General features: G+C 27.8%; 1 long non-coding RNA gene across 1 annotated transcript; it reads right to left on the bottom strand.

The window, feature by feature from the left end:
* Positions 1 to 766: 766 nt before the first annotated feature.
* LOC122635956 lies at positions 767 to 3,304 on the bottom strand. The gene is made up of 3 exons (XR_006328813.1): positions 2,675 to 3,304; positions 1,698 to 1,962; positions 767 to 1,607 (listed from the first exon to the last, which is right to left on the bottom strand). It is a non-coding gene; the product is annotated as an uncharacterized LOC122635956 (long non-coding RNA).
* Positions 3,305 to 9,032: the final 5,728 nt, after the last annotated feature.

The following is a 9,032-nucleotide window of genomic DNA, read 5'->3' as shown; positions in this document are numbered from 1 at the left end:
ATTTTTGAAAAAATAAGGGGGCATTACAGTTACAGCAGTTTTAAAATGGGATTCTGAAATTATTGTATACGGATAATGCATTGATAACTATATATAGCTTATATATATATATATATATTATATATTATATATATATATATATATATATATATATATATATATATATATAAAAGGGAGAAAAAGTCCATTGACCATATTGTATTTAATTTCGTAAATTCCTACAGTCATTTTGTGCTTTGCAAAAAAAAAAAGAAACGTTATATATCAGATAAAACAATGCTAATTTTTGATATATTATTGCAAAAAAATGAGCACAAAAATGTTTTTAAACCATTAGTACAAACTAATAATACTGATAATAATCTGTAAGTATAAACATATTTTTCCTATCGTATTCAAAATATTTTCGATAAAATAAAGGGGCATTACAATTACACCATCTGTTTGTCATGCTTGACAAGGAAATACCTTACGAACTACATAAATCCGATAATTATCTTACCACACCAAAACTCAGAAATACAAGCCCGTGAAAAAATAACTCATGAAAATTGTTGATACTGCAACTATTCGCATATTAGAACGATTTCTTCTTTATTAAAATTCATTTTTTGGAGGAAACAAGGAAATATATAAGAACTTCATGATGTATGAAATTAGACTGCATAGTGTAACTAAAAATAGTTATAGGCTATACATTCATGAAAATTCAATTTGCATAATAATTATTACAATATGTTTAAATATTGTATGCTAAATATTATATGCTAAACATTTATGAAAATTCAACTTGCATAATAATTACTATAATTACTCAAGAATTTATGTCCCATTTAAATCAAGAAGATTTTAATGGCAACAAAAGAAGGATGCTATTTGAGGAATAAACCGATGTATAAATTGCTTATATTATAAAACTCCAACGAATAAACAGTCAGGGTTGCAATATTTTCTAGAGAAGAAAATAAAGCCTTTGCAGTTATTCATCTAAATTATCTGAGATCATTTATCACACCCAATCGGAAGACTAATATCACCTAAGATTATTTATCACATCCAAATGAAAATAAATATTTTATTGTCTCAATATGGAGCTATAACATTTATTCTGCGATCAAAGTAATCAGTTACCCTACCTTCAATAAAACTTCATTATTCTTAAGAGATATTTCATATTATGGCCAACTCAAATGTATCATTAATAAGAGAGATATGGAAAAATCGTAACCAAATAAACGATCAATCTAAGAAATACAACCGATTGTTTTAAATTGCTACTTGTAATTTAAATGATGACGATTGGGATATGTACTTATCATAAACTCAGATTAATTATGTGGAAAATAGTATAACAAAGATACGTTGTCTAAAATTAAATATTCCTTTTCAGATGGTTTTTAAAGGGATAATGGAATGTCAGAAAAGAAAGCTGCTAAAAAATATTGCGAATGACTTAGGAGTAAACTAGAGACAGAAAATTATTACATCACCATATTGCCATTCCTTCACATTCGACATATTTTTCAATTAATTTCTCAAAATTGAATTCTGCTTTAATGGGATTAAATGTTGATAATATTTCTTCATCTCTTACAAATTTCATGTTCCTACTGTGTCTTCTTGCAAATAAATGATACGTTTATTTATGCTTATTATTGTTTGCTCACCTTGGCTTCATTTCAACAATATTTTTTTACCCTTAATATTGTTCTCTCCATTGTTATTGGTTATATCTTTTCTATCATCAATAATGTTATTCAACATAGTTGTCCTCTAATGTTATTGACACTTGTTATTCATTTATAGATTTAATTTTTTTACATTTCTATCCTCTTGATCTGTCCATATTGTGTCCATTATATGTTCGTATAGAATATTTCTTAACCACCTCTATTACTCCTCATATTTATAAGCATTAATATACATTCCATACAAGAACAAATCGACTCTCTTGATGAATTGCTATGCAAAGAGAAAAGAAAATCAAAGTAAATATTACCAAGTGCAAACATATCTCAAGGAAAAGTCAAATGCCAAAACTTAAGTTGAATAATATGAAAAATCATGTTAAGTAATACGGAAATTCTGCAGACATAAAAGATATTTTAGGTTTAATCTGGATTCTAAACTAACATGTAAATGATACATAAAACTACTAACATCAGAAAAGATTGATTAAAAAGAAACAAATGACATAACTAGCTGATAAAAAAATTACAAGAATCAAATTCATCTTGGCATATGAAACATAGCCAAACTTGAACCACAACAGTCTATTGTAATACGCACAATCATAAACGTTCCATGTTAGATGAAGTAATGAAGAAATAAGGAAGGATCAAAATATTCCTATAGTACAAGATATAATTAAGGCAATTAGAGATTATAAAAGAGGAATCGAAACACATATTAACCCCTTAAGTAACAATACTTCTAGACAATATATCTTGCGAAGACTCAAAACAATATACCTTGGAGAATTAACAAAAAATTAAATAATGCGAATACATCGATTGATCTTACCACTAAAAACGTTGTTTTAATAAAGAGACGGTCGACGTGTTACTTTTCATCAACACAACAATTTAACTAATGTTTATTATTGACAAATCATACAGAATATGGGATATATATAAAACATCATATCTAGTCATACTTATTACTTTTTGCTTACCTTCGCTCGATTCCGGCCATACTTCTCTGCTCTCTTTCAGGCTTTGTCAGTACATTCTCATCACACTGCTTTCGTATCGATTGTTTTGTCCTCTAATGTTATTCACGTTTGTGTTGTTCGTTCATAGATCTACTTGTTGACTTTTCTTTCTCTTTGGTGTGTCCAAGAATTCTTCGAATGTTGTTTCATTACACTCTTTATTACTTGTATTCATAAATGTTTAATCGAATTTCTCGAATATCGATGCTCTTTTTACGATTATCGGACTATCAATATACCACACAATTAACATTGCGTTATTTTAACAACTCTAGTAGTGATTACATTGTTCCAACTATGTTTATACTATCTATATATATTATATAGCGAGTTATATGGCCGTAAAATTTTTTTGTATTCTAACCACGAATCTATCTTCTTGTTTGGCATCGTAATTCAGATAATTTGTTAGACTTTTATTAAGATGGAATTAATACAAAAAATGAATAATGAAACGTATAATGATCAATAGAGAACTGTTTCCTCTCACTGTCGAATCGTGACTAACTTCGACTCTGGCTTTTATTGTACTTATTAGTTCTACGTATCGCTGCTAACGATACTCAGTGCCTCACGTAATTTGGTCGTTAGAGATAACTTTATAAAAAAAACTGTAAACATCTACGTTTAATGAGAATTTCTTGTTCTTTCATGAGAAGATTTATTACGATGATCTTTAACATCTACACCATTATTATATATCAAGTATGATATATAATAGGAGGATAACTAAGTGAAGTGACATTTTTATATTTACATATTACGTATTGTACTTTCGTATTACGAAATAAAATTTTTATTTTAATAAATCATATATTTAATTTGGAATATTAACTATTTCAGTTGAGTAGCTGCTGGCATAGAAACCGTAAGGATTAGTATTTTCTTTGTTTTGATTGTTTGTACAATCTTCATACGTTATCCTAACTACACATAGCGTATTAACACATAGGCAGAACCATTGTTTACTGATTTGTATTACCTTAAAATATTTTAGTTAATTTTGATTTTATTCTTCTTCTTATTATTATTGCGATTATTATTATATTTATAGGAGGACTGAATTCTTTATATTCGCATTACTGTCAGCATTACTGTCGGTTACTTGCCCATCTAAAGATTAATTTTTTAATTAATTAATTTGTTCGATAGCTTGTCTATCTACAAATTAATTTTGTTCTGATTTGATTTTCCAAACTTTTATGTTATTGCTGTGATAACAAATAAAACATAAATTGTAAATATACTAGACTGGTATATTGAATTACAAATATAAAGTACTTGTAATGTTTTCCAAGTACATAGTGAAGTATTAAAAAGTACAAAGAAAGTTCGTTTTCGAAACGGAAAGAAATCGATCGATATATCAATTTTATATGGTGTACCATCTTTGCGGTACGATATGTATTGTGCCTTTTAACTGTGATTTAAAATGAAAGGACTAGTTCCTATTACGATCTTCATTTAACATGAAACTAACTCCAGTCTTTTCGACGTGTGCATATATTACTCTCACAATATAAGGAGAAGGAACACGTACAATGTGGAATATTAAACAACCGCGCAAGAGAGGAGAGTTTATTATTTCTCATATTCTCTCTGATATTGGTCAAATGGTTTTCCCCCCATAGCATGGATTTCACATCATGTTACATAGGAGAATATGATATATGTAAAGAATTCTCTCTTCTGCGCTTCTGTACTAAAAAGCCCGAAGATAATGCATAATCCATTTTAAAACACACAAAAATTAAACCATACTACACACTAGGGTCACATACTTTTTTATTCATTTTATTATTACATAATTTTAGGCACACATATACTTATATCTATTAACAACTACTACAAATTATAAACTATATTATAGTTATACTTTTTTATGTAAACTGTATATAAACTGATGGAAAAGATGGGGTGAAGGAGGAGGATGATTAGCGAATAATATTATTAATGTAGATAAATAATATTTTATTTTTTAACAATACATTTTTTATCAAAATTGTATTGTTAAAAAATAAAATATTATTAATGTAGATAAATAATATTTTATTTTTTAACAATACATTTTTTATCAAAATTGTATTAACGTAGTTACATGGTATAAGATTGAGTTACGTATCATTTACAAACAGTTATGAAAGAATCCAGTTGTTTCTAAAGATTATGGGAAGAAGCAAGCATTATTCATAAGAGCATAGTTAGTAAATAGTTCCTTATAAAGCATAATATGGTAAGTTAGATTCATAAGTTACGCTTTTCAAATTTGTTTTTAATAATCTTTTTACACACACACACACACACACACACACACACACACACACACACACACACACACACACACACACACACACACACACACACACACACACACACACACACACACACACACACACACACACACACACACACACACACACACACACACACACTTAATTTACCGTAATTTTTAACATAAATCTAACTACATAAGTTGTCTTTCTTTTACTTTATAATATAATCAAAAATAATGGACATATATTAGAATGTTATCTTATATAATTCTCCTAAAACAAAAGAAATATATATAATTTAATGTTTATAAGTTTATATACAAATAAAATATGTGTAATAATGATATATATTTGTATATAATATGTATACAATTTTTAAATAGTATTATCAAATCCATAATTTATTATCTCTATAATCTATCTTATTAATATTTGATAAGATATTAAACAAAAGACAAAGGAAATAAAAACGGGGTACTTTAATTCGGACCAGTAGAATGCAAACCTTTTTATATTTTATTATCTTTTTTTTATATATAATAATCTTTATTAATAATATAACAATAAAATTCACCTTGTTTATTCTTTTAGGACTATTGACTCTAGTAAACTAAGTAAGTAACGTAACTCTAAACTAAGTAAACGTTACGGGTATAGAATCTACGAATAAAATTTTAAAATCAATTGTCTTGGATACTAGAGATTGTGGCCTAAAAATACCACTATTCTCAGAATTAATCTCTCTATAATATAACTAAGACGCATCAAAATTTGTTTGTGTTGGATGATGAGTTGCATGACTCTTTTCCATAAACATTGAAGTGTTTTAAAAAAGGGTACAGTGTACAGTTTAAAGTATAATCAAAGGTAATATTTGATTCATAATCTGAACTAGAAATTTAATTGGTGATATTCCACGTGATATTTTGAAAGCTTTTTTATTTCCAAAATTCTTGTTTTCTTCATGTTACATAATTTATCAAGAAATTAATAAATTGTTTAATTTTGAATTTTCAAAAAGTTCCACGTGATTGAAGCTTGTTTCGTTACATGTTTTATCCTACGTATTTATACTATTTATATTAATTCTTTTTTCTATTTTGATCCTTTTCTTCCTTGATCCAGGAGAATATTCAAACTAGAAACGCGAAAAATGCAAATCGTATATTAGAGAAAGTTTTATTAGCTCTGGTAGGCATATCTGAGAGTTTTTCTGAAGGAACGTTTTCACCAACTAACACTCAATACTGTACTGTATATATAGAGTATCAAAGAAATCCGACGTTCTATCAACTAAACGACCCCACCTTGATTACCAAGAGATGACAAGAAATCTTATCACTTCAGCTAGTCAATTTAAAAAGATAGCCAAATTGTACGTACATTTCTCTTAGGAAATGTTTCAAATCATAAAAATATTTTAGTTTGTATTTGTTATCAGAAATAAGGATTGTAAAGGTATTGCAAAAGCAAATTAGTTTACCACATCTACTGTAAAGACAATGACTGTAAGTAAAATTGAGAATATATCTTATTTTAATCATGCGATTAGTCTCGTTTCTGAGGAATGTTATCTACACCAATCTCGACAAGTTCATTCCTTCATCTTTCTCTACTTCGCGTTTAAGAAGTTTTTACAAATTTGTATTTTGCCTCTATATTTTAAGGACTACCTACAATAAACGTTATGTAAGCAGTATGAACAAAATAAGTCGTTTTTTTAGAGGAAAAAGACTTAAAGAGTAAGTCTCTGATCTAGGACATGATGTAACAATTAGACCAAATAGATCTACTCAATAAATCTAGATATAACAAAGTGCTTAGCCGGGAGTATGAAACCTCAGATACTTTAAAAAATATATAATTCATTAAGTATTGATAGGTTTTAGTTTACATATCTACAACAATGTTAGCTTTATAAAATTCTTTACTTTGTTGTTTTCCATTCACATCTTGTACCATAAATTTATTGTTATCTACCTTCACAGCTTTGCATGGTCCTTTATATTTCGATAAATTCTTACTTTGACCTTGATTAATGTCAGTTAATCAAAATTAAGTCATCTGGTTATTAGAATTGAGAAATGCTTTTATCACTAATGCCCTATTAATAATATAAAACATAGAGTAATAAAGCAAAAGTAATTAAATTATTTATACCTCCTTCGATAGTTTACGATGGAATAATGATATCGGTCAAATATACCATTGCAATAGTATATCGCATCTAAGCTAATAACTAATATTAACAGTCACTATCAACATTAGGCTCATTAGAGAGTCCGAATACTATTCTAATAAATTGATTATGTTGCATGTGCTAAATACTGTAATATGATAAAACCATTGTTATCTGATAATACCAACTGTAATATTCTACTTTATATCTTACAGTTTGTTTAATTAATCCTCTACTCTCACTGTAGCATATTATTGTTCAACTATTTTACGATTTATGCTGGTTAGGTCTTACCTATTCATTTGCTGCCTGTCTTTCTTTCTGATTCAATATCACCTAGACTAAAGACTTAAAAATCATTCTCTTGCATGATATCACTTTCCATTAGGTGCTATATTATTTATTGTCATTGCTGTTCTTGATGGAATACTCCATACAGTTAATAATGTACAAATATTGAATACACCAATATTATATTTATTTCGGCTATATGGGTATAATCTATTCGTTGAAAAGATTTGACAATTAGATCTCCATATTTGCTCAGAATAATTACGATTCTATTGCCTTATTCTTCAGAAAATTCGATGTTAACATCTTTTAATAAAATGGTATTTTTTTGGTTCCACATTTGTAACAACTGTCTCTTCGTCGATCGTTGTTAATAAACATCTAGAAATTAATTATCATTATTCGGTTTGTATGTTATCTTACTTTCTTATTTTCTTCACTATTGTGTCCATCAATAATGAGATTTACAATAAAAATTCCCATAAGTATAATATAGTCGAATCTGTATTATAATAAAATCAAACCTGTTAACTTTTAGATACTACTTTTTAGATACATCAATTCTGCTTCATTGGCAATATTCTGCCTTAAAATTAGCTTTCTTATTTTTTAATTTTAAAATCAATGCAACACTTAACACGAATGCCATTAATGTATGTATCTCTATAAAATTTAGAGTATTTGTCCTAATTCTCAATGCATAAAATACAATTTGAAGACTTGTCCCTCTCACGAAACTGCTGTTCTTGTTTTGACATTCATGTTCTAGTATCCTTTGCATAATGACCTAGTTGATTGAATTAAAAACATGAATTAATTTTTATTTTTGCTCACTTATTAGTTATATTATCTTCTCGTTTATATATAAAGTACATCATTATCATATCAATTCTGGTTTCATAGGATTGATCCTCTTTATTATGAGTAATTCTTATGGGTAATTTGCATAATAAATTAGTTAGTCTTTTTTAAATTGTTTAGTTGATTTTTTTGTATAACTGATTTTGCATACCTTGGGCAAGGCGATAAATAGTCTCGAAATTATTTCTTAAGCCGTAACTATCCATTCCTTGTCTAACATACTTGCTGAAGACAATAATATCATGGTATTACTATTCCTTAAAAAATCTAGGGAGTGTTTGTTCTGATTCAATGCTGTTGTTGTATTTGTTTGCAACAATGATGTTATTGATGAGTCACATATTGATCATACTTTTCAATTAATCTCTCAAGATTCAGATCTGCTTTAATCGAGTCGAATGTCAATAATATTTCTTTATTTCTTTTACAATTTCATACTACAACTGCATCTTCATACGAATAAAAACGTACGTTTGATCAATTATGCTGATTATCGTTTCTTCACCTTAAGTCCATTCCAACCATATTTTTTATTCTTGCTGTCTAGTATTGTTGTCTTTTTCATTGTTGATCACATCTTTATTTTCGTTATTACTTTTCTCGCTAACACTGCTTTTGTGTCGAATATTTAGACCTCTAATGTTTTTCACGTCTCTTGTTATCGTTCGTAAATCCACTTTGTTTACTTTTCTTTCTGCTCCCAGAATTGCTTGAA

The sequence above is a fragment of the Vespula pensylvanica genome, chromosome 20 (genome assembly GCF_014466175.1).
Source record: "Vespula pensylvanica isolate Volc-1 chromosome 20, ASM1446617v1, whole genome shotgun sequence".
Taxonomy (NCBI): Eukaryota; Metazoa; Arthropoda; class Insecta; order Hymenoptera; family Vespidae; genus Vespula; species Vespula pensylvanica.
The sequence above is the reverse complement of the archived record's forward strand: the minus strand, read 5'-3'. Positions and strand labels throughout refer to the sequence as shown.